Here is a 26,526-nt window from a genome sequence, read left to right as displayed (position 1 = left end):
AAGAAACAACTGTTGAATTGATTTGTGTGAAGGACATGAAATCCAGTCCTAAGAATTTCACCTACAAGCTACCAGGATTTAATCTAGCAGTTAATTGAGGACCAAAAGCTCATCACTTCCCAAGCTCTAATGTGTGAATGCTCTAGAGGAAGTTTTCAATGGCATTACTGACAGCTGAGCATCTGAGCATCTAACTCACATCTGGGCACAAACTGAAAAACAGGTAATCCACTCGAACACAAAAAAACACATTTCATGGTGAGTGGTTGAACACTGGAGCAAGTTGCCCAGAGAGGCGGTGGAGTCTTCATCCCTAGAGATATTCAAAATCCAACTGGACACGGTCCTGGGCAACCTGCCCTAAGTGACCCTCATAAAGCAAGAAGGTTGGACAAGACCATCTCCAGAGGTCCCTACCAACCTCAACTATTCTGTGTTTCTGTGAGAACTCCAATTTGGCTTTCTATATCCTAGTTGCTATACCTTTGACAATTTCCTAACCACGTCCTTCTTCCTGCATATAAAACCCTAGCATATAATGTACAGTTCCCCTTATTGGCTTTTCTTTCATTGCCTGTGTTGCCCCAAAACTGAAGCAAGTTCAAGCCTTTGAGCAATCAGTTTGACTCAGCAGTGCAACCATCCATCAGGTTGTGTTTTGCAAAAAGAATGAGCAAGCCGCAAAATGGCATAACTGGCAGATTTTTGCGCCAAACAATAAAAAGTGAGACCTAACCAACTACCAGCTAGAATGGAAAGTTTATCGGCCGATAAGGATTTCTGCTTTGTTTTTTAAACAAGCATATTTAATCCATTGCATTTCACGTTTGCTAACTGGCTATAAGTGATGTAGTCATGTACCTGAAGCATGTGCAAATACCATCGGCATTCGTACTCGGCACGTCTGTCCGCATCATGTTTAGAAACATTCCAGCAGGAAAGTGACTTTCTCAGCTAGGTATTTATACAGATACTGATGGCTATTACCAAGTCCACCTTGGACTTGCATCCCTGTTCTCATTAAGTTTTTTTCCAATATTGTTCAGCATTACTCAGCTTACACATGCAACTTGCCTTGATCAGCTTGGCTTTGGTTTACACTCAATGTTTCCAGGTAGTACTGTTTCAAAATAGCCAATGTCAAACCGTCCAAGGGCAAACAATTAAAATTAAGCACCAAAATTTACATTTAGGCACCTAAAAAACCCCCAGTTTTACAAATCTTTAGTTCATACAATTCACCTCAAGATCTATGACATCTAGGTGTGCGCAGCAGGCAGAGAAAAATAAGATTCTTTATTTATGTGCCTAACTGCAGATGCAAACACTTAACCTGAGCACTCAGAGTTGACTCACTCCTGACAAAGGTGTCTACTTCTTCATTGCACATAAAACAGAACATTAAATAAATCCCTCTGTTTCAAAACATCTAAAATACTGTTAATAAATAATAATTATTGCTGAATATTGAAGAAATCCAAATTTATTCTTCAATCTCATGATTTTAAAACTGGTACTTATAACTGTTTTCTTCAAAAACACCGAAAAGACTTTCAATTATTTCCCATGCTATGTCACAAAGGAAGTGAGAGTTTTCACTGCTCTTATAAAGGAGTAACTGTAAAATCAAGCAAAAGGATGAATGGGATGCTTAAGGCATCTGAGAATGACCGGATGTAATGCAGCTAAGCAAATCCACCTCAGCAGGAAAATCCACTGGGATTAAGAACTGGCTTATGATTCTCCACACCCACAAGGTAGCTAATAACAGACCCACGGTTTTATATTGCTGAATTAAAGGGTATGACTTAAACTGTAGCTTAACTAGGCTCTTTAAATAAGTTAACAAAGCATGCCTTTCAAATGGAAAAGCAATAACTACAATTCATAAAAGCACATTTAATGCAAATTAGGTTAATGAGAATGTTGGTCTAACCAATTATCTTTTCACAAATTCCTTTACCCTGAAAATAACTTCCTTTTACGCCATGAATACTAATCAAACATCGTGCAATGACTCTGACTTCCTTCCAAGATAAAAAAAAAAAGGCTTCTTTTTCATTTGAATAGGTTTTCTGTTCCTTACAAATATTACTTGGCCTTCAAAAAATACAGAGGAGATAGAAGCAATGCATTAAAGTAAACATTACACACTATCTTTGATAACTTTTACAATAAGCCTGAATAATCATTACTGCATAAAATGTAACCTTATTAGGAAAGCACAGCAGGTCTAAAACACCACGTTTTCCCATCACTTGAATATATTTTCAAATTAAATCAATTGATTTAAGTAGAATGCATGCTTTCGTAGCCTCAATAGCACGGTTATCTCTTTATACAAATATTCACCACATAGCAAAACCAAATAAATGGTATCTGTAGCCCATAATAAAAAAATTTTCAATGTATGAAGTTATATGAGTATCAAAATTGAAAAATTAAAAAAACAGATTTCAGTAGGAAAAGAAAATTGACATACTAGTGGAATGATTTTGATCAGTTTAATGCTCTGACTCATTAAAAATAAACAAAAGAAAACATTACCAGAGACAAAGAATTCTGTATTCTTAGAGACTGGTGAACAGATTTTCAAAATTGGGGGGGAAAAACGCAACAGTATCCTTCCAAGACTGACACGACTCCTGTAGAAGCACAGGAAAGGCAATAAGGAAAGGTCAAAACGCAATTTTTAATGTGAATTTATCTTCTCCAAAAGAGGCACCAGATATTTTATTTTTAAGGTGAAACAAATCAGATCTGCCAATCTAACACTGTTCTACAGGGAAAAAACCTGAATCATGGAGTTCAGTCATGGTTGGTACCTGAAATCTTATCAAATGGCAATGGTTCATATAAGAATCTGACAAATTTTCTTGAGAAGTCATGGGCAGATAAGCAACTTTTTCCTTTCCTTTTAGTAGTGGTTTTTTTTTTTTAAACTGGAAGATCCTAAATAAGACAGAAATATATAGATCAAAGTAAAAGATGGGGAACTCCTGTTCAGTCATGAATTTTGAGCAAAAAGAGAAAATAAAAGTCTACCAGGCTTCTGTGAGGTATTAGGAGCTATTGCAATTTTCTCAGACAGGCACAAAAATGAGTCAGAACTCCCAGCCAGCCATCCACACCGTGGCTTGGCCAAAGTAGAAGACAATGCTGGAAATGACACAGCAACTGCAAGAATCACACAGCAGGCACTTGGGGGTGTTCTCAGAACCAAAAGATGGTTCTCTTTACATGGTGTTTCCCCATAGTGTGATTTGCAGAGTAGTCTGTCTATAATTAATGCTTGCTGTATAATAAAAATCTCTTTGGATAAATAGTACAGAAGATTTCCTTTTATAGGAAAGTAAATGGTTTTCCTTTTTTTTCTTTCCATAAAAAACAGATAGATAAACATCCAGGCACAACAAACTGCCCAAAAGAAGAAAGCATAAAATATAGGGAAACAGATTTCTGAAAGACACAGCTTCTGAAAACTCTTCATAGCAATTCCAGCAGTCACTAATACCAGAGTATACACCGTCACTATTCGTTTTTACTACGATTAAGGCTGCAATGCTCTACTTATGCAATTTGCCACTAGCATAAAATGAGTAATAGAGATTTTCAGAACATGGTAATACAAAAACAACAGATAAAGCCTGTAAAAACCTCAAGATCTATTAATTTAATTCAGATAATATTAACATCAGTACATTCCAAGTAATTGCAAAGTCTGTAATTTATCAGGCGCACAGGAGCAACCTATTCCTAAACAACATGCCTCCACCACAAACATTCCCTACATTTTTCCCTGGTTCTGCTGTTCGCCAGCAGGTTTGCACAGCAATGTATTATAAATTCCAGAAGGCTTTTGCAACACCTTAACATAAAAATTTTGACTACCAGCAGAATATACATCTCTAGGAAACCATTTTAAATGAGGCTCTTCTATTGATACCAGTAAAAGTTCTTGAGCTCTGCAAAAGTCACTGATGTCAAGGGTACTCGCAGCCCGTGCTGCAAACCAGAAGGAATATCTGTAACCAGATTCAGAAAGAACCATGTTCTAAATTAATGCCTTAGCACAACTACATAGTGTTAGACACACACAAAAAAAAAAAAAAAAGAAAAGAAAAAAAGAAAAGCTGATTTGACCAAACAACAGTATCAACTGAACGTCCTCAAACTTTTAAACCATGTCTCAGACAAAGGAGTAAGAAGGATCTGTGGGAACTGGTGCTGCTTCTGGAACAAAGGGTGTCTGTACAGGAAGGCCAGACCTAATTTAACAAATTGAAGAACAAGGCTGCAGGCACTTAAAATCATGGTCACATGCAGGGTTTTCAAATAAGGAACACAAGAGTGAAGCCAACAAGTGCCAAAGAGCACAATGGTAAAAGTCAGAGAAATTCTGGGGTTTTGAATAAAAGCTAGAGCAGAGAAGTTTACAAAAGTCAGAATAGGAAAACCAACCGACCAAAATGGTATTCAAAGAAGCTCAGAAAAAACAAACAGTAGTACATATGCTTCTGCATGAACCCTAGTTGTCTAACAAGTAAGACAGAGAAAACTGCAATGCCTTTAAACCTTTAAAGCTGTAAAAGGCTAGCTGACAAAACAGGAATACTGGAAACAGCTGAAGGAAGCCTAAGTGGGACAGTGTAATACACACAAGGCACAGACAGCCCAAAGTACAGAGGAAAGAAAGAGACGGCCACTCCAGTTGCAGGACATGCTAAAGCAAGCTCAGAGTAAAGACAAGCTACCACATAAACTTAAAATCTAGATTTAACTTTCAGACATCTTCATGCAGCAGACAATTGGAGAGCACGCACTATGGAAGCGGCTTCCGCCGTGCTTTTGAGCAGTGTGCATGGCGTTGGTTAAGACGCTACTGTCAGAGAGCTGCTCTGTACCTGCAGCCATCGCATACTTGTATTCAATATCCTTGCAGGAGCAAAAGAAGTTTAAAATATGCATTGCAGACATACTGAATCTCAAAAAAGGGAACGATATAAACACGAGGAAGCTTGTTGAAGAGAAAATTAAATGACAGTTAAGACAATTAAACTGCCTTGAAGGTGACAAAACCTGTATTTAAGAACACAATGTCAGAGGCAGAAGATCAAATGTATACCACCTAATGTCCCAAGAAAGAAAGGAAGGAAGTAGGCAAGGCTAAATATCAAGGCAATTAAGAATATTACAGAGCCACTCTTCAAAGGACTGAAGTAATGTTCAGATGAGAAAATAGAAAGAATCATAAAACTGCCACATAAAATATATGCAACAAACACAATAAGACAAGCCAAGTGGAAAAATGTACAAGGAATAATCTTGAAATGAATTAAAAAAAAATCATATATCAGCAAATCATATATCAGAGAACCTGCAAGGCCAGTATATGTTCAGAATAGAAAGACTACTCAAGAAAGGAAGCAGAAAACCCAAAATGAACCATGTACTTTCATGCCAACAACTGGGTGGTCCCTCAGCCGAGCCCTTGTTTGTGGGAGACTGCGATCTCTGCCTGTTTGACGCATGAGTAAAAGAGATTATGGAACAAACATGCAAACTGAGCACTTACAAACTGGCAAGATCAGACAAGAGCTTTAAGGGAACTCAAAACCCCCATGTTCATACAATCTTCACGCATTTCCCAACTCCTTCACTGAGGTCCCCAACCAAGACTTTACAGCAGAAAAAAAGAGTCCTTGCATGCATAAAAAAATTGCATATAAGTAGGAAGAAGAGTTAATCGTCAATTTTCACATTAAGGCAGTTGCAATACAGTTCTCTGGGACCTAATCTGTTTAATCTCTTCATTCAATTTAAAAAAGAAAAAAGAAAAAAAAAAGAGATAATGAAGTGACATAGTCACTTCATAGCTCTCCACAGTCTATCTTCACCTGTACAAAGCTTCTGATGGTAGTACAGGTGAAAACAGACTGTGGAGAATTACGTGAGAACTTTACAAGGTTGACAAACTAGATGTTAAAATGGCAGGAGAAACTCTACAACAATACTGTCAAATGATGCACTCCTAACTTCACATAATAACATAAATTCAGAACTGACCAACACCATTCAGAGGCAGAATCACAATGCTCAGCAGTGCTTAAAGAAACAAACTATTTGGAAGTATTTGGAAAGGAACGGTTAATAGTATAGAGAACACATCATTATACCCGTACCATATATTTATACCTTGAATACTACGCATAGTCTTGGTTCCCCATCTCCCAGCAGCATCAGAAAAGCCATGGTTTTTCCTGTATGAAAAACAACTTAGCAGCCTAAAAAAAGAGGGGAAGAAAGGAAAACCACAGGAACATGACAGAGATATCTATTAAAAAATCATGACAGGCATAAAAAAGGGCAGATAGCAACTGCCTGTTCATTGTCTCTTCTCAAATAAGAACCAGAGGCCGCACACGAAGGCAGCAGGAAATGTGCTTAAAGCAGATAAAAGGTGGCAAATTTTCATAAAGGTGGAGCTAAGCTGTGGGACTTCTTCCCACTGGATGGTATAGAAGCTTCTGCAGATGCAAGGAGGGATAGAAGATAATGCAATGAGGACTTTTAAATACAAAGATATCACAACTGGCTCAGTAAGTCCCTGGGACACAAAGAGTTGGTGGTCAGGAAAGTATTCAGGAAAGTAGTAAGTCATAGCAGGTTCAGTTACCTTACCTCAGGTGTCTCCAGATGGACCCTGAGCCTAATTCAGTACAACCAATCTTGAATTAAGTAAATATCTAGTTTTTACTTGTACAGCTCTACCTTTTCTCTTTACTAATTATCTTTTTCTGGAGGGAAGATAGGAAGGAAAAGTAGATAACACACAAATTTACTGCAGGGTGTATAAGGAAACAACAGAGAATGCTATCGTACAGAAAATTCTGCAAACAGGCAAACAGGCCCTCTCTTCTTTGTTATTAACTTTTCCACATTTTGCTAAATGTACCATTACATTTCCACACATAATTCTGATTAAATATTGATAGTTACAGCTCTTAGAATGCAGCAAGAATGCACAATATTAAAATGCATTGAACAAAAAAAGTACATTCAAAATTTCAGGCAAGTACACAAGCTGTGACTATTCACAAATACCTACCAATCCCATCTTCTCCATTATTCACTTTTTTACTGAATAAATAATAAATGATATTTAAGCTACTCATTTCCCCATAGGTTAAGCTTAAACTTTTCATTAAATTTAAGCTAGTCACCTTCAATATTTACATGTTTCCTAATGCTTTATGACATTTTCTAGTGTCATTTTTTTCAAGTTACTAATTTATAACATACTTAGTGATTTTTAAATGTCACCACAACCAGCTTGCTAGATAAGACAAAGTACAAGAAAAACACAGTGCATGCTGGTTTTTGAGCAATATCATCCAAGAGACAGGCTGAAAAAGGCTAAGATCTCTGGATAACTTAATCCATAAGCGCTCAAGAACAAAAGGAGAGAGGCTGACAACTCTCCTTTGGGCAAAAGGGAGAGGACTTGTTTTCATATGCCTGGAACCCAACATAGAAAAAAGAAACTTAGCAGAGTTGTTGATCCTTGTAAGCCAATGGTTTAAGGAACCAGAGAATCTGGCCCTTCACAGAGACCTTGTTTTGTCCAAGACTATACAAACAGAGGTTATTCAGTTAGCGGGTGCCCATACCAGGAAGCACAGCTGAAATTCAACACTGGAAGAAATGGCAAAGTTCCTGCAGAGGAAGTTCTGCATTCATCAAACTGCAGGAGTCAAAACAGCAACTGGTTTGCAGGCACAGGCACAAAGCATGAGCCAGAATCTGACAAAGAGTAAGTGGGGAAGGAGGAAGAAGGGATCAAAAGAAAATAAGAGAATGTGAAACAAAAGGAGCAAGGTTCAAGTAGCATGGAAGCCAGAGACTCCCAAGGATCCCTTCACTGCCTCACCTACTGCTCGAAGAGCTGGGCAGCAGCCACAGCCACTGGGCGCTAGAGGCAGAGGAGAGAACCATGCATTTCCCCTAGGGGGTCTATTAAGGAAAAATACTGCCTCAAAACCCAGCATCCACAGTCTCCTTAAGCTCGCATAGAATCACAGAATCACAGAATCGTTTAGGTTGGAAGGGACCTCTGGAGATCATCTAGTCCAACCTCCCTGTTCAAGCAGGGTCACCTAGAGCACATTGCCCAGGATCACATCCAGACAGGTTCTGAATATCTCCAGGGAAGGAGACTCCACCACCTCTCTGGGCAACCTCTTCCAATGCTCTGTCACCCTCACAGTGAAGAAGTTTTTTCTCAGGTTCAGATGGAACTTCCTGTGGTTCAGTTTGTGCCCATTGCCTCTTGTCCTGTCGCTGGGCACCATGGAGAAGAGGCTGGCCTCATCCTCTTGACACTCCCCCCTCAGATACCTGTACACGTTGATGAGATCCCCTCTCAATCTTCTCTTCTCCAGGCTGAACAGGCCCAGCTCCCTCAGCCTTTCTTCATAGGAGAGATGCTCCAGCCCTCTAATCATCTTGGTAGCCCTCCGCTGGACTCTCTCCAGGAGTGCCATGTCTCTCTTGTACTGGGGAGCCCACAGCTGGACACAGTACTCCAGGGGAGGCGTCACCAGGGCTGAGGAGAGGGGCAGGATCACCTCCCTCCACCTGCTGGCAACACTCTGCCTCATGCACCCCAGGAGACCATTGGCCTTCTTGGCCACAAGGGCACACTGCTGGCTCATGGTTAACTTGTTGTCCACCAGCACTCCCAGGTCCTTCTCGGCAGAGCTGCTGTCCAACTGGTCAGCCCCCAGCCTGTACTGGTGCATGGGGTTATTCTTCCCTAGGTGCAGGACCCTGCCCTTGCCTTTGTTGAACTTCATGAGGTTCCTCTCCGCCCACCTCTCCAGCCTGTCCAGGTCCCTCTGAATGGCAGCACAGTCTTCTGGTGTGTTAGCCTCTCCTCCCAGTTTAGTATCATCAGCAAACTTGCTGAAGGTGCACTCTGTCCCTTCCTCCAGGTCATTGATGACTACATTGAACAAGACTGGACCCAGGACTGACCCCTGGGGGTCACCACTAGCCACAGGCCTCCAACTTGACTCTGCGCCATTCACCACAACCCTCTGGGCTCGGCCATCCAGCCAGTTCTCAAGCCACCTCACCGTCCACTCATCTAGCCCACACTTCCTGAGCTTACCTACAAGGATGTGATGGGAGACAGTGTCAAAAGCTTTGCTGAAGTCCAGGCAGACAACAGCCACTGCTCTCCCCTCATCTACTCAGCCAGTCATTCCGTCAGAGAAGGCTATCAGATTGGTCAAGCATGATTTCCCTTTGGTGAAGCCATGCTGACTACTCCTGATCACCTTCTTGTCCTCCAGATGCTTAGTGATGACCTCCAGGAGGAGCTGTTCCATCACCTTTCCAGGGATGGAGGTGAGGCTGACAGGCCTGGAGTTTCCTGGCTCCTCCTTCTTGCCCTTTTTGAAGACTGGCGTGACGTTGGCTTTCTTCCAGTCCTCAGGCACCTCTCCTGATCTCCAGGATCTTTCCAAGATGATGGAGAGTGGCCTAGCGATAACATCCGCCAGCTCCCTCAGCACTCGTGGGTGCATCCCATCGGGGCCCATGGATTTATGGATGTCAAGTTTGGACAAAAGATCTCTAACCTGATCCTCCTCAACCAAAGGAGAGTCTTCCTTTCTCCAGACTTCCTCTCTTGTCTCCAAGGTCTGGAATTCCTCAGGACTGGCATTAGCAGTGACGACGGAAGCAAAGGCAGCATTCAATAACTCTGCCTTCACTGTATCCTTCGTCACCAGGGCATCCGCCCCATTCAGCAGCGGGCCCACGTTTTCCCTAGTCTTCCTTTTGCTATTGATGTATTTGAAGAAGGCCTTCTTGTTGTCCTTGACATCCCTTGCCAGATTTAATTCCAACTGGGCCTTAGCCTTCCTTGTCACATCCCTGCACGCTCTGACAACGTCCCTGTATTCCTCCCAAGTGGCCTGTCCCCTTTTCCACATTCTGTAGAATTCCTTCTTCTGCTGGAGTTTTGCCAGGAGTTCCTTGCTCATCCATGCAGGTCTCCTGTCCGCTTTGCTCGACTTCTTCCTCAGAGGGATGCACCGCTCTTGAGCCTGGAGGAGGTGATGCTTGAATATTAACCAGCTTTCCTGGACCCCTCTTCCTTCTAGGGCCCTACCCCAGGAGATTCCCCTAAGTAGGTCCCTGAAGAGGCCAAAGTCAGCTCTCCTGAAGTCCAGCGTTGCAATCCTACTCATTGCCCTGCTCCCTCCTCGTAGGATCCTGAACTCCACCATCTCATGGTCACTGCAGCCAAGGCTGCCCCCAACCTTCACATCTCCAACTAGACCTTCTTGGTTCGTTAGTACAAGGTCTAGCATTGCACCTCTCCTCGTCGGCGTCTCCACCACCTGAGTCAAGAAATTATCATCAGTCCTCTGCAGGAACCTCTTTGACTGTTTGTGCCTAGCTGTGCTGTCTTGCCAACAGATGTCAGGGTGGTTGAAGTCTCCCATGAGAACCAGGGCCTGTGAACGTGAGGCTACTTCCAGCTGTCAGTAGAAGGCCTCATCGATGACTTCCTCCTGGTCAGGTGGCCTGTAGTAGACCCCAGGCAACAGTGTTACCCATGTTAGCCTGCCCTTTAATCCTTACCCATAGGCTCTCAACTTGCTCTTCATCCACCCCGAGGCAGAGCTCCATACATTCTAGTTGCTCCCTCACATAGAGAGCAACTCCACCACCTCGCCTTCCTGGCCTGTCTTTCCTAAAAAGCACATAGCCATCCAGGACAGCATCCCAGTCATGTGAACTATCCCACCATGTCTCTGTCACTGCAATGAGATCATGGCCCTGCGACCGCACACAGATCTCTAACTCTTCCTGCTTATTCCCCATGCTGCGTGCATTGGTATACAGGCATTTCAGAGAGCCAGTCAAGCACGCAAGCTTCCCAGAAGAGGTGCAAGAGGATCCTCCATAGCCATGTTCCATGCTGTCTCCCCTGGTTGTATGCACCCGCTGGAGGCATCCTGACTTGAGCGGTGTTTTACTGACTCTACTGCCACTATACCACTCCCCTTCCCCCATCTTGCCTAGTTTAAAGCCCTCCGTACCAGGCTGGCCAATCTGTTGGCAAAGACACACGGCCCCGCTTGGTGAGGTGGATCCCATCATTCCCCATCAGCTGTTGATCTTCAAACAGGGTTCCATGGTCATAGAAACCAAAGGCCTGTTGCCAACACCAGCGGCGCAGCCAGCTGTTAACTTGGAAAACTCGTCTACTCCTCCTCCCATCCTTTCCCCTCACAGGCAAGATTGAGGAGAAAACAACCTGGGCTCCCAGACCCTTGACCACCATTCCCAGAGCTCTGAAGTCCTGTTTGATGGTTTCCAATTTGCCTTTCGTGTCATTAGCACCCACATGGAAGATCAGCAGAGGGTAGTAGTCCGATGCGTGGACAAGCCTTGGCAGTCTTTCCACGACATCTCTTATTCGAGCCCCTGGCAGGCAGCAAACCTCTCTGGACAAGAGATCAGGTCGGCAGATAGGTGCCTCTGTCCCCTGCAGCAGGGAGTCACCCACAACAATCACTCGCCGTTTCTTCCGGGGGTTCCTGCACGGCACAGGGTCTGCCAGGCCAGTTGCCTCCCTTGGAGCCATGCCCAGCTCCTCCTCGGCTTGGAGGGCGCTAAACTTGTTCTTCAAGGGTAAGTCTTGAGGAGGAGCAAGAGCCTTTCTCCTTCTACGAGAGGTCACCAGCTTCCAGCCCTCTTCAACAGCGTTATGATGCACCTTTACACACGGCGCTGAGCCCTCTGACAACTCCGCTGCAGTGGGGGCAGGGGACTCCCGGAGCTGAACAGTCTCCGAGAACGCCCTATCAATCTCCCGCTCATCCTCTCGGATGCTACGCAGCCTACTAACCTCCTCCCGTAACTCCTTTATCTGGTGACCAGTTGCGACTGGTCAACCACAGCACACCTCACACAGGAGAGCTGACTGTCAGCCCAGGCCTCGCGGAGAGGCCCCAGGCACTGCCTGCAGCCTGACACCTGCAGAGCTGCATCTGCTGTCTGAGGGTCTGTCTGGGTTGAGGCCTCAGACACAGCAGATGCAGCACCTCCCGCAGCCACTGGGGAACGTGCTCTGCAGCGTGTCATGACCATGCCCCGGGGAAGGACACACCACTGTGCAAAATGTGCAAAATGGAGAGGTGCCTTCTTTGCCTTCTGGCACCCTTCTGCGCGAACTGCTGCGCAAACTGCTGCGTCTGTTTGCTGCCTCTGTTGGCTGCGCTCAACCACTTTAAAATAAAAATGAAAGCTCTGATTAACAGTTCAGTTATAAACAGAGAAGAGCCAACTATTTCTGAGGTTAAACCAAAACAGCATGTTTTACTCATCACTTAAGACACTACAGCTTGTAAGTAATGCAATATCCTATACTTTAGAGCTCTGGTATTGTGAGAGTTATTCATGAAGTTTTCATTTTTCCCTAAATTACACACAAAATCCAGCTTTTCTAATATTTCTAAATCCAAATATAATGAATGTCCTACTGCATAAAATGAAACGAGGCTTCAAACTTTGACGAATTGTAGCTAGATCACTAGCTATTGGAAAGCTCAGATTAAAAACTCAGTTCCTGGTCTGAACATGGCAGAGCGCTTGGCCCACTAAACTACTGCTTTTTTGGCAGAGCTCTCTTTCTCAGTTCTGCTAAGGACCTGAAAGTTATTCCCAATTAAAGTCTGTTTACATACATACATATGTTTAAGTAAAACATATGTAGGTCAAATATGCAATATCCACTATTATTTAGATACTTAATGTCACACTAGTTACAGGAAGGAAGAACAACATAAAACAGCATCCTAATATATTAGGATATGTTGCTGAACTGCATTCACTGACCTCAATTCTTGAGTTTGTCCTATTTAAGCACAAAGGTCTTGCATGCAGAACTTAAATGAGAGGTAGAATGAACAGTAATTCAAATAATAGTTAGCAAGTACAGTGCTGAATTGCTGAAAGGTGAAAATGTCACATAACATCAGATTTATTCTTGCACCTTTCCATACTTCATTTCAAATTAGCATGCTTAACAAAGAGTAGTTGTATTGCATAAACTTCTGCTAGCAAGACCACTGTTTTCTCCAAGTATGCTGTCAGAACAGGTAGGTCTTACTTAAGTCTGCAAAATTCAAAATTCTTTAAGCAACTTTCTTATCATTTTGGAAATTCAACTTTCTTCAATGGCATCTATTTCTTTTACATTGACCAGCATTCCCTTGACCATACCTACACATTCTTATTCATGTAGGCTATGTATTGAAATATGCAGTTCAATTCTTTTTAGAGTCTGAGATTATTGTCAAAAATCAGCAGTTTCATAATGCAACAGCACAAGTATATAAGATAATCCTCCTTCATTCTATATTGTATCCCCTTCCAAAAATAATTTCTACTTTTCAAAAAAATTGAGGCAGACATCTTAGAGCAAAGCAAATGAATAAACTTAAGCAATACTTTAAACAGCCTATTTTTATTCCAATAATATCTATTAACAATTAAAAAAATTAGACACAACTAAAAAAAAAAGTAGTTTGCCAAATGTAGTTCCTAAATGTCACACTGATATAAGCACTGAGAAAACTCTTCTCTCTCCACCTTTCCTCAAATTTTTATTTTTGACAGTTGACTATTCAAGCTTTAAGCATTTAAAGCCAGTCTTAATTTTTGCTGATGATACACACATTCTTTGACAGTCCTTTCATTATAATTTCATAACCCAACAAAACTATTCTGATTTTTTCTTAGTGGTACAGTAGTACAGTTTTATTCCTTATGCTGTACTTGACAGAACACTGGTTGCAAAGTGTACAATATCATTAACAAATATTATTATGCTGTTGTCCTGCACATTTTAATAACATGACATCTGAATTAGTATCTTTTTTTCCTAATGCAGAATCCATGCAAGTGATGCAGTATGCCATGTCGATAAGGCTATCTCTCAAAAGCATCTATGAATTATAAATAAAGGTGCAGGCCTAAAATATCCAAGCTGTTTGGTATACTGACTACAAGGCTTGGCTTGCTTTCCTCTCTGCACTGCACTTATGAAGGGTTCCGCAAGCTATGACACGTCATACCACTAACACAAGCTTGCAATAAATTTTTTTAAATGTAGTGAAACAAGAAATACAGCTTCAGGAAACAAGACATAGGAGTGTTTTCTTCGGATATGTTAATAAAATTACAAGGATTAAAACCAGCAAAGGGTAAATCTAGTAAAGCTCCACTTGAATAAAAAGGCAAAAGCTTGGAAAGTATTTCTGTGCATTTGCAAGGTACTTTTGTTCCCACTCTAACCTGAGTTACTATGTTTATCGTACGAGGTCTTCATGTACCTCCAAATTCCACAGAACAGCCATGTCCCAGTCGTTTAAGGAAGAAATAGAGAACAATATAAAATATTTCATCCATTGATCCATCCACTTCACCCTTTCTAGAGCCTAAATTTAAAAGCTGAGGTAGATGAAAAAAATCAAAGAATACCAGGCATAGACGCAGCTTCCACCCAGACAGAATCAAGTGAGGGGCAATACTGGCTGGGGCCATACCATGGTGGGTGAGCCTCTCAGGTAAACACACATCTAAACACAGGGAAACGAGCTGCAAAAAATGTATGATGGGTGCGAGGAACAGGAAACAAGGGAAAATGTTAGATATTCTGTTTTGCCAAGTCAGACAAGACACAGAAATTGTCCAGATCTAGGCTGTTGACTGTGTGAGACCAGAAATACTCTCAGAACCTTTAGCCCACTTCAGATCAGAAAGAACTCACAGAAAATGGAGCTGAAAATGAAATTAAAACTCATACGACCAAACAAGACTAACCACCATTTAACCTTACAACATGAAAACGCAGCTAAGCAAAGAAAAAACGATGACATGAATTTGGTGTTTGAGTTCAATCACTTTAGAATTCAAACAAAATTAGTATTAAGACGAAACTATTTTTACAACTCCAAATCGCTTCAAAATATGGTAATTGGTAACACGATGGAGCTACGTATTCGAGCATCTGTCAATTATCATAAAAATTTGCTCAACGTATAGAAACCTCTGTGACTTTTTGGCTCATACAACATTACCAATTACAGATGCAACTGGCCAAACCTGCTGTCCTTCACACAGAAGCCACTTTCCTGTTTGCAAATTATGCTCTCTTATGGGGAGCTGGATAGGTCTTCAGGTGTGGAAGACAACAGCTTCAGCCAGGAAGCTCTGAAACTGAAGGTTAGCTAATAATTCTCTTTTTGTGAATGACTCAGAAAAGACATCATTTCATTTTCATATACCTGGGCTGGGTCTGTAGAACTCTCAGTCTTCAAAATACTTCAACCATTTCTTTTCTCAGTAAATTAGGCAGCTATGACTAAATATATATAGGCACTAAGTAGTTACAGTTAGTCAGAAAATACAGTTTTACATATCTGTTTTGGGAGGCTGAACATTTCAAAATAAATGTTGCCCTAAACTTCCTCAATTGTTCCTTTTCTGAAAAGGAACAAGGCACTGACTGCGGGGAAACAAGAGGAAAGGAGATCATGCCCTTTTTTCAATCTTTCCACCTAACTGTATTGTGATACATATTAAGTAAGATGCAGGTGTGTCCTTCATAGTGGATTAATCAATAGAAATATCTATACAGTAAGCAGTTCCCAGACTGTGTATGAACTCATGACTTTTTAGAGTCCAGGAAATATTCTGGCATCCAAATGAAATATTAAAAACATCCATGGAATTGTGGTTAGTAAATTAAAAACATAATTATCTGGATCAATAGAATTTGTTTCTGCTCCTTTTTCCTGCCTCCATTATAAGATCATTATTTACAGCAGTTTACTTCAGATTCTAACTTAGAATTTTGCATTTTGTAATTCTCCAAAGATATCTAGCATAATGGCTTACCAGAGAGTTCTGAACATCAGCTTAAAACTAACAGATTGGTAAGCATTCACTTCACATCAGAAGCGCAAGCAAGCAAACATACTGGATTTGCCTTACAGAGGACTTAAAACGCAACTACATTCTAGGTCCAACTTATATTTAAAAGCAAAAATAAATCTATCAATGGAAGCTAGAAGCTAACCATTAAAAAAAAGGTTATAATTATTTACAAAGGAGCTTTCCCATTGCTACAGATGAATTGTTACAATGCAAAGTTTCAAGCCATCTATGAACCGAACTTAAGAGACCTCCTGTAAAGTGACAAAGAGAAAAATAATTACTTACTATCTAAAATTCTATGTGTCATATTAAAAAAGGAAATTGTAGCCACGTATATCTTTTCTATCAGGCACCTTAAGGGTTTTCTAACAGATATATCATAAATAAATACAGCTTGGGGTAGCTCAAGTAGAAACACAAGCCTCTCCAGCGTTGACCACTGAGCTTGTTCCTTTCCAAGGAATGCATGACATTGTGACTTGCAATTCCGCATTCTGTAACTTGCAGTAACTCTTAGCAACGTTTCCTGTAGCTTTCTTGCTCTATTCAAATTTTTCCTCGTGCATTAATAACAAGAAGTACAGCTGTTATACAAATTAAAAAACATAAAGAGATGACACAGAATGAAGAATTATAGTTTTGTGGATGACTGGAACACCATCTGGGCTACATATATGCCACTGATACCCAATGATTTGCAGGTCTGAATAATGCATAAGTATTTTTTAAAATTATCTTCTATATTCAAACAGTGCAGGATTGAAACAAGCATTCTGGTGTTCATTTTTGGATATTCACTTAGAAATTTGTTTCTATCATTATATGGGCACATTATTAAAGAGCAACACAGCTGTAATAAAATTCAGTTTTTTTAAGCCTGAAGAAATGATATATCAGGTAATAACAATAAGGCTAAAATTAAAGAGCATCTTTATCATAGCCAATCACTAGGTACAACAACTTTATGTTATTCTTTATTTGTAGGTTTTGTCTGTGGTCTAGTTCTGTGTAGCAAAACAAATCAAATAGCTTTCCATGCATGAACCCTGCCTTTGCATCCGTTGTGCGTGTGCTGAAAAGACGTTTATGTGCGTTTACTCTAAATTTCCAGAACACAGCACTTCACATGCAGAGTGGTTTTTACTTGGATGCAAGTGTTTTATTCTTTAAATTGAAAATTAGCATCAATAAGACAAAGGTAGAACATCATAAGTGCAGGACACTGAAATTTGTTTCTGTAGGTTAGCAGCAAAATTGATACCACAGATACACACATATGTATATACAGACAAATACACACACACAGAGATACATATATATATATGCATGATATATTATATATATGTGTGTGTGTATATATTTGTGTGTGTGTGTGTGTGTGTATACACATATATATTACATATATATATACACACACACACCCCCACAGACTACTTCTCAGGAACCTGGAAAAGATGCCCAAGTAAAACCAGATTATTGTCATACTTTCATCATAGGATTCCAGAAAGAACCTGGATTCTGAAAAAGAACTGCTAAAGAGCTAAAAGTCAAAGAAAGATTAAAGTCTGTCTGTTTAGATCAGCTTAATTGCTACTATCTATTCACTTGTATATTACATATAAGGGCATACATGATCTTCTGAAAGTCAAAAATATGCTTGAACTGTCAAAGCTTACTTACACTTCACTCATATACGGTTTTGAGATATGAACTGTTTTAACCTGCCAGCTGCCGCTTCCTTACCTATATCTAATCTATGATGACTCACTGCAGAAGCTACATGTAGTGCAAGGCCACTGCAGATGAATGACTCAGAACTCAGAATTAGCCCCTAATCTTAACAAATCTTAAATATCCCTGCACCTCTGTGGGGAGGAAACAACCATTAAACTCTTAGATTAATGTTAAGAGGAAACTGAGCACAATAAACTGTCATCCTGTGATCTTGTGATCAAATAATACGTTATTGTCCTTTTAGGAATATTTTCTGTTTATACAGTAAATAGTGCAACATCCAAGATTAATAATTTATCACCGCTGCACCTCAAAAAAGGATAAATAAATGCACACATACTTCCTTAAACACTGAGAAGCTATGCATCTCTCTGGTATCACTAAAATGAAGACCCAACAGGTCAATGTGACTCACATTTAAAGTATATTTATGAAAAATATTCTCAGTCTTAATATTAAGTATAGAGCAATAAAAAAAAGGTTTGACAATTAATGATCTTAGAAACAAGCTCTCCTTCGATGACGGATGAAATGCACACTGGGAGAGCACGTTTTGGAAAATGCCAGTTACTCAGCTGATGAGCAATCTCTCTGTTTATCTTGTGTACATCTCACTGTGAGGCTTTCCAAGAAGGATAATAAAAAGGAGAGAGAAGTCGTCAGTCTTCTGTAAGACCAGACTTACTAAAAGCTATGTTTAATGCAGATACCTATTCTATTTTTAGTCCCAGGAAAAATTATAAGTAGAAACCAATGTTACTACTTTTCAAATGCTGATTACATCAGTGTCTTGCTTGTTTTCAAAGAGGCTCCCAAATTTCTTGACCTTAAATGAATGAACTCAGATAGTGCTTGGAGTCAGCTGGTGAGATGATCATCGTAACACTTTAGACTACCTGGGATCCACAAAGAGTGTATAGAAATTTTATCAGGTCTCATTCTCTTGTTAGAGGAGATAAATAATCAAGGAACTTCCTCAGCAATTTTAGTTCTGAATAAGAAACTTGTCACAGTGAGAGTGAAAGAGTGAAAGGTAATATCTCCATAATCACAGTGGAACACAGGAAAGAAAACTGTAGCTGAATAATTTGATTAACGCAACTTTTTTTCCGATTGATGTGTTCAGTGTGGTTAAGATAGACTTGTCATAATGAAACAATACAAAGTGAGGCAATAGTTCTCCATTTTTTTCCTCATGGCTATAAGGAAAAAGGCTATAAGCTTTCATGAAAAGGTGTAGTAATGGACATGGCCAACAGATGAAATAGAGATGTTATTAGAGAAAGGCCAAACTGAGATCCACAATTGAAACTGCTTTGCTATACTGAGAATTGCTGCATCCTCTGTACAACACAGCTGTAAGTGAATGTGAAAATCGTCAAGAGACTGTCAGCTGCAGAGTACTGTACATATACGCTACACACGGTCAAACTGTGGGAGAGGTTCTTTAACTACAGTGATAATACATCATCCAATATATTTGATAATGGTAAGTATAAAGAGAAATGCGACACTGATTGCACTATATTTTAAACCTTTTCATCTGAAAATGCATCTTTTGGTATGATTTCTAATATTAGAGGAGATTAGTTTAAAAAGCGTAATAAACAAAATTTTCCTAATTCAAACAGACAATCATTAACCTTTCGTTGGGCGCAAGTAAAGCAAATTACTTCCTCCAGCTTTTGTCATCAGCCGTGTCAAGCATATAGACTGTACATATTTCAAATAATTACAAAAATCAAAATTGCTGGGGCTACTCTGAATTATAAGTAATTCCGGGTTGCCTGACAGTAGTAATTTAACGCAGAAAGGCATGTATTAACTGATTCAATAATGAAAATATGATTCCATACTAACCCCTGATTCCTACTGTCCCTGGCACAAATATTGTAATGCATATTTTTCAGAGTTTTACAGATGGATAATCCCATCAATGGAATATCGAATGTAGTCCTAAACTGTGGGCCCTCTCCCCCCTCCAATCATGAGCGAGCGATCTGGAATGCTGACCTATGCTGTCTGCAAGAATATTTGGGAGATGGTCTTAGAAAATGGAGTGCTGGTTGACGTACAGCCCTTATAAGCACCCTACTGCAGAGATAATCATTTAAGTATAAATGTGTGTTCAGGACAGTTTGTTCAGTAAAATAGAAGCACATTCCTAACACTGCATTCTTCCAAAATTCAAGAATATTTTGCTATCTCGAAAAAAAAAATTCTAGCCAGCTTCTCTACAAGGCACTGACTGGGCTGTAGATTCATTTAGCTTCTTTCATCTCTATAAATAAATAACGAAACAAGCTATTGCATGAGGTGCTACATGTGTGTAAGAGGTCACATGATCTAAAAGGTGACTAAGATCATACTGGAAACTGTGCACTTCATTGCACAGTCAGTCTGGGATCCATTAAGAGCGCATTTACTTTTGCTTCTGTAAGCCCTGAATCATGGGCATAAATATTGCAGGACAGACGCAGTAAAAAGGTTTACTGGGTACTTTCTCAGGGGTACCCTTCATAAGAGGCTACTCAAAAGAACAAACAAACCCTCTTCTGTAGCTACAGCCATATTGTTTGCAGGCTTCCTTCTACAGTACTTGCACCAGACCTATGTGGTTGCCACTGAATTTGCTCACAGGAAATGTGTTTTGTAAGCCAGTCGTCTACACAACATACGTGAACAACTACACTGCCTGGCAGCATACGTAGGCCCTTAATACTTGGTGTCTTCCTTTTCACATTCTCTCTCCTCTTGAAAGATCAAGTATAAGCACTCTATACAGGTTATAATATATTCCAATTAAGAATTTGGGAAGCTTTATGTCTGCTGGATGAATGCTTATGAAAATAGGTATCTTTTAGAGTTGCACACTCTTGCTTTTAACTGGTAATGGACATAAAATGAGAAAAGTGACCAGTGTGAATATGATAACGGTAGACGAGAGAGTTTAATTCCCTCATCTGAGAATGACTCTTCATCCACGTTTCTTCTTTGGAAACAGGAAGCAGAGTATCTCCTCTTCCTCTGAGGAGAGGAGATACAAATTCCATGGCTCTCAGCTATCAAGGCTAACATAGGTTTATCGTCTGTTTGAATGGCTTTTCATGCGAAACATTCCTGAAACTGGAAAAAGGAGAGCTAGAAATAGACGACACGAGCATTTTGTGGATTGTTTACCTCTTTGACCTTCATCAGTCTTTTCTACGCTATGAGAAGCTAAAGGAGGCACCCTCCTTATGAGTAGAGGCTTATGAAGAACATACACAATTAAGATCAAACATCCAGGCAGACAGTGTGCTTACGCGGTGGAAAACCATATCAACACTGTTGTGATCTTCCTGGGCTTCTCTGTAGGTTTTAAACACTGACAGAACATACTCCCAAATATCTGATAATAAATATCTCTGTATTAAAGGTTCATCAGATAATTTTATACTGATGTATTTTAACTCTGTTTCTCTGGACCTGCACTGTTCAGTTTTGGTTTTATGTGAGAGCAAGAAATATAGCTGTTTTATAAAAGTTCCTTACAAATTTGATGTTTTGGACTTTAATAAAAATAGCTCATAGCAGTCTTACTTGAGTTTCTGATGGAATAAAATATAGGTACAGATGTTATAGCTACCTAAAAGCAGAAAGAACAAGAGGATTATGTAAAAATTCTCAAAATATTTTTCGTTCCATCATTCAGTTGATACATTAGTGGCCTCTGTTTTACTGACAAATATTTTTAGTTGTTAAACAGATCCTCATGGAATCAAAAGTTACAATAGCATCTAGTTCTATTTCTGAAGCACATGACATCTTAACTACAAGCTGTAATTTTCTTCTAAAATCCAGCCATAACATAGAGAACTAGCATATCTGGTAAAACAGGAGTTTTGATCTCAGGGTACTACATCCTTGGAGATGAACATGAAAAATGAATGAGGAATCAGAGAATTTAATTCACATACTGTTGTCACTGAAGTGACAGCCAAAAGAGAAGCTAATTTTCAGAACAGAAATCTGAATTTCACGGTCTAAGAATATGACAACTAACCCCATGGTGACACTTGATTTCTTCTCCCTATGGGCCAGTAGTTCTCTGCTCCAAAGGTCAGACCTTTTAAGCAGCTTCAGAGACTTTTTTTATGTATGAAAAAACATCATATAATATTGTGATGTTTCTCATAAGATTTTTAAAAATAATCCAAGACACATAGCATGTATAATTTTTCATACCTGAAAAAATGCTGTACTATTGCATTCTCATTTTAAAATAACTTATACATGAAATCTACCATTTGTAAGTACACATTACTCTATTTGGCAAGTACTTAAACAAAAAAAGTGTCCTCTGTTTTAAAAATATACCACTGATGAAAGACTAAATTAACTAATCTTAATGAAACACTTGATAATCCTTAAACAGAAATTGCTGTGCTTTGATGTTTACTATCAGAAAAGTACATGCTTTCCCCTTGCAGGTTTTCAGAGGAAGGGAAAGTAATGATCATCAGGCTGCATATGTATTAAATAGAGCCAAAAGTTTGGAGCTTCAGCTCCAGTAAGAAATTACTTTAAAATAATCCCTTAAAACAAAATTCAGTCATTATTTAAAATCTAAGTATGGACATAGCTAAAAGATTTCCTGCAGTCTGAACTCAGGGTCAAAAGTAAAACTGTTAATTATATGCCAGCATCTTTGTCATTTCTCTCCTCTATTTTTTCCAGCTATATATTTTGCAGTACTTGGCTCTACTAGTTCATAAATATAAAAATGAAAAGGTAAAAGAAGAAACATAGGCTAAAATAGATAGCCAAACAAGTAAAACAGAGAAGTTAAACAAAACAAAATCCAGAATTAAAATAGTCACATTCTAAACACATATACTAGTTTGGAGTGGAAAAAGATGTTTCAGAAACTGCAACTAAGGATCAACATCTAAAAATCACAAGGTGTTTCTGCAACACAGTTCTATTTAAAAGTGCATAAAAAAGTACAAGGAAAGCGTTCAATCAATCCAGACAGAAGCACTAGAAACCAAAACCCCAGCAATCTGTACTTCGACCTCTGTCTCATGTCAATTATCTTCAGGAAATGTTCTCAGATAGACAAAATGGGAATAACATTTTGTTGCAGCAAAATCTGAAGGAAGCAATCAGACAATACAAAATATTTAGGCAAATATTACTTAAAGCTACCAGTAATAATCAGGTCACTTCATTCTAAGAAGTATACAGTCATATCCATGATACTACTACACTCTAAAAATACAAGGTAACTTTCTATATCACCATCATTTACTGTGTAAAGTTTTATGGTAGAGTTTCTTTATGGTGGTCTCTGCTGTCATTTTTAACCTCTGGCACAAGCACACACGTTGCAGTGTTCAGCACTGCAGCGGCCAACGTACAGGTAGTACTTGCAAGCACCCAGCTCCTGGCACAGAATGGCATGACAAAAAGACGACTGTGCCACTCACCCTTTCTTCCACCCTAGTCCTAGCTATATAATCGTGTACTTCCTCCTTTCCGCTGGCTCTGGGGCTATTACACTCGCACCTCCTTCTGTTCACGTCCCAGCTATGTAGCTGCACATCCTCCCTCGCGCTAAACCCTATCTGAGCTGACTCACCTTACTACACCACCAGAAAAGCATTGCTTTTTTGGTTGCCAACTCAGCAAGCAGAATCTGACAAGCATCAGAGCTGGCACACTAGAAAGAATGGACATGTCAGGAGCAAGGAAGAGAAATGAAGAAGTAGGGTAAGCAGGACTCTTTAGCTCCACTGAAGATCAGAGCATTAGATAAGTCCCTACATTTGCGTGTCTGAAATTGAAGAAATAAAAATGCAATAAGCTCAGATACTTAGACGTTTATGCATGAAAACATTATTAATATCAAAGAATCCATTATTTTTGAAACTATGTAATTCAGAATGAAAAATATTTTCCCATGAAAGTATCTACAACATGCACAAAGCCAAAGATATACTATAAAAGCACGAGTATGAAATAGGCTTATATTCATCTTCCATGTCATGAAGTCAGTATAACAACAGCAAAACTAACACAAGACAACAGGTATACTGGCAATCGCATCTCTCTCACCAGTTTCTCTATACTGTTACTCCTCAGTAACACCTCAGAGAAAAGCATTCATTTGTGAAACCTCAGTGACAGAGATATAAATATTTCAGAACATATTTTTCTAGCAAATGTGGGGCATACATACCAGAACTTCAAACCATTAAATAGATTTTTTTGATGTATGTTCTGCGATGAAGGAGAAGAGCAGAGATGAGAGAAAACATATTATGTAGCAAAATCTAAGTATCTTCAGGTCATTAAAGGTTCTGTCAAAACTGCATGGTAATATTAATTTAGGCATTTTCTAACTTCTCAACGCTTCTTATTCTAATCTTTAAACTGTCTTTTTAATTCATTGTTTTTATTTATATTTGATTTATATTTTAAAAAGGTAAGAATTATTTACAGTCTTTATAAAATAAAAAAATACTACTCCTGGTAACATTATCACACAAGTTATCATTTTCTTTTGGAAGACTACAGAACTGCATTTTAAACTTAACTTCAAATTATTATATGCTGCCAGAAGGGAACAAAAGAAAACATTGTAACGAAAGCGCAGTAACTGTTACAAAGAGCTTTAACAAGAGTAGCTACAGAGGTTAAAGAAAATGCACCATTTTCCTCAGCAGGGCATTCTGTAATCGCTCTTTCACTACGTTCAAATTCCAAATACGTTTGATATGTAGTTTTCTTCTTAAACCAGAAAAAACATAGTAGATGGGTGGCCACATTCATTTTAAAGGTATTAAAGACTATTAATGAATAATTTAGCACAGTGGTTTGAAAAAAAAATTATCTGGCTTCAGTTACACAACATTTAATAAATATGAAGCTTCCATACGACACACATTTTGCTTTAAGAACACTCAGGCATCTAAGTATGAAAATCTAGTATGTCTTTAGTAATGGCACTCTCAGCAAATGTCCTCCTGCTTAGAGTCATTCATTTCTTTTTGCACAGGGATTATACAGTCCCCAGTATTAACATAAAATACATATATGCACATACCTATGTATATATACATGTGTATCTGTGGTATCAATTTTGCTGCTAACCTACAGAAACAAATTTCAGTGTCCTGCACTTATGATGTTCTACCTTTGTCTTATTGATGCTAATTTTCAATTTAAAGAATAAAACACTTGCATCCAAGTAAAAACCACTCTGCATGTGAAGTGCTGTGTTCTGGAAATTTAGAGTAAACGCACATAAACGTCTTTTCAGCACACGCACAACGGATGCAAAGGCAGGGTTCATGCATGGAAAGCTATTTGATTTATTTTGCTTGTTAATCTTCTATTTTAAAGATTTTTTTTCTATTTTCAACTAAACTTGTTTCCCAATCAGCTTTCTGTCCCCATAAGTAACTTAAGAAACTTGGTGTTTCAAACAAAACAATGAATTATTTAAAACAGCAATTTCAGATGTTTTCTAAATTAACCTAAAATACCCTCACCTCTATTCTTCTTCTAATCCAATTGAAAAATCAATATTGTTGCAGTATCCCTTATCTTTTCACTTCAAAGCATAGTAAACAAAAGATTGTCATTTCAAAATGACTGGAACTTGCAATGAAAGTCAGCAAAGTTACTAGTACATTCACGATGAGAGAGAAAAGAACAACGTAAAAACATTTTAACAAGAGGTTTGAAACTTTGTGATAGAAGCTAAGTAAAAATCATTTAAAGTATCCTCCATTAACCAATCTACAGTCTTGCAATTATCTTTAGGATGGCTTACATATTTCTGTGATGCCAAACTGCTTACTTTTGTAATAGTAGTATTTCATCTTATTTATACCAATTTTCCATCTTAAAATACACTAACAAAAAATTAATCAGACACACTGAACTTAAATACTAAGTAAAATTATATAGGTATATATTACATTCAAAAGAGTCTTTTTATCCTGACTGCTTGAGATGTTAACTAACCTCGAGAAAGAAAAGATTTAAGCTGTCTACATGCAGAAGCCAGATATATCCCTTTTGCAGAAGGCAAGCACCTTTCCTTTTAAAACTATGCAGCTTAAGAAAGCAAAAAAGTCCTATCTTTGTTTAAAAAGTAACTGTAGAGCAAACAAAAGTTGGATAACTCTGTAGATAAAAGACCTGAACAAAAAAAATCTGAGATACGTAAATAAATACAGAAAACATTTAGTACATCCTGAAACCTGTGAATGCTTGCCAATACCAACCTTGTCACAAATAGTCTCTACCTGTTAAGCTAAATACTCTGGAAATAAAAGCTTGATAACCTTCAAAACAGCTTCACCAAGAAGTCTACAGCAAAAGGCTCTCTTTTAATAGAGGGTTTTTAAAGTAAAAAAAAAAAAACTCCTTATTAACCAAATGACCACATAATCAAGGAGGAATAAGGAATAATTAAAATGAAACACAGGAAAAAGTAATCATTCTGAAGCTGTGGCACTTCTGACAAGTCTTTACTCCCAGAGGGAGTGCACAGAAGCGCTTTTTTCCCCCACTTCTGCTATTTATTCTTCTGAAAAGCTCTATATGTGAGCATCTGATTTTAGAGATACTTAAGACCCAAAAACGTGAGACAACAATGTGCTGTGCTCAAAAGCACAAGATGCTAAATGCTTGGAAATAATGCTGCAACATCACACATTTTGGTGTGCTCCATGACCGTAAGGCATTACCTGAGGGCACTCACTGTGTGCAGAT

At 39.1% G+C, this 26,526-nt stretch overlaps 1 protein-coding gene across 1 annotated transcript in view; it reads right to left on the bottom strand.

The window, feature by feature from the left end:
- AVEN (apoptosis and caspase activation inhibitor) overlaps positions 1 to 26,526 on the bottom strand; it is a 112,723-nt gene that overhangs the window by 6,866 nt on the left and 79,331 nt on the right. The window lies entirely within an intron of this gene.

This window comes from Struthio camelus, chromosome 5 (assembly GCF_040807025.1).
Source record: "Struthio camelus isolate bStrCam1 chromosome 5, bStrCam1.hap1, whole genome shotgun sequence".
NCBI lineage: Eukaryota > Metazoa > Chordata > Aves > Struthioniformes > Struthionidae > Struthio > Struthio camelus.
Note: the sequence above shows the minus strand (reverse complement) of the source record. Positions and strands in the feature narration are given on the sequence as shown.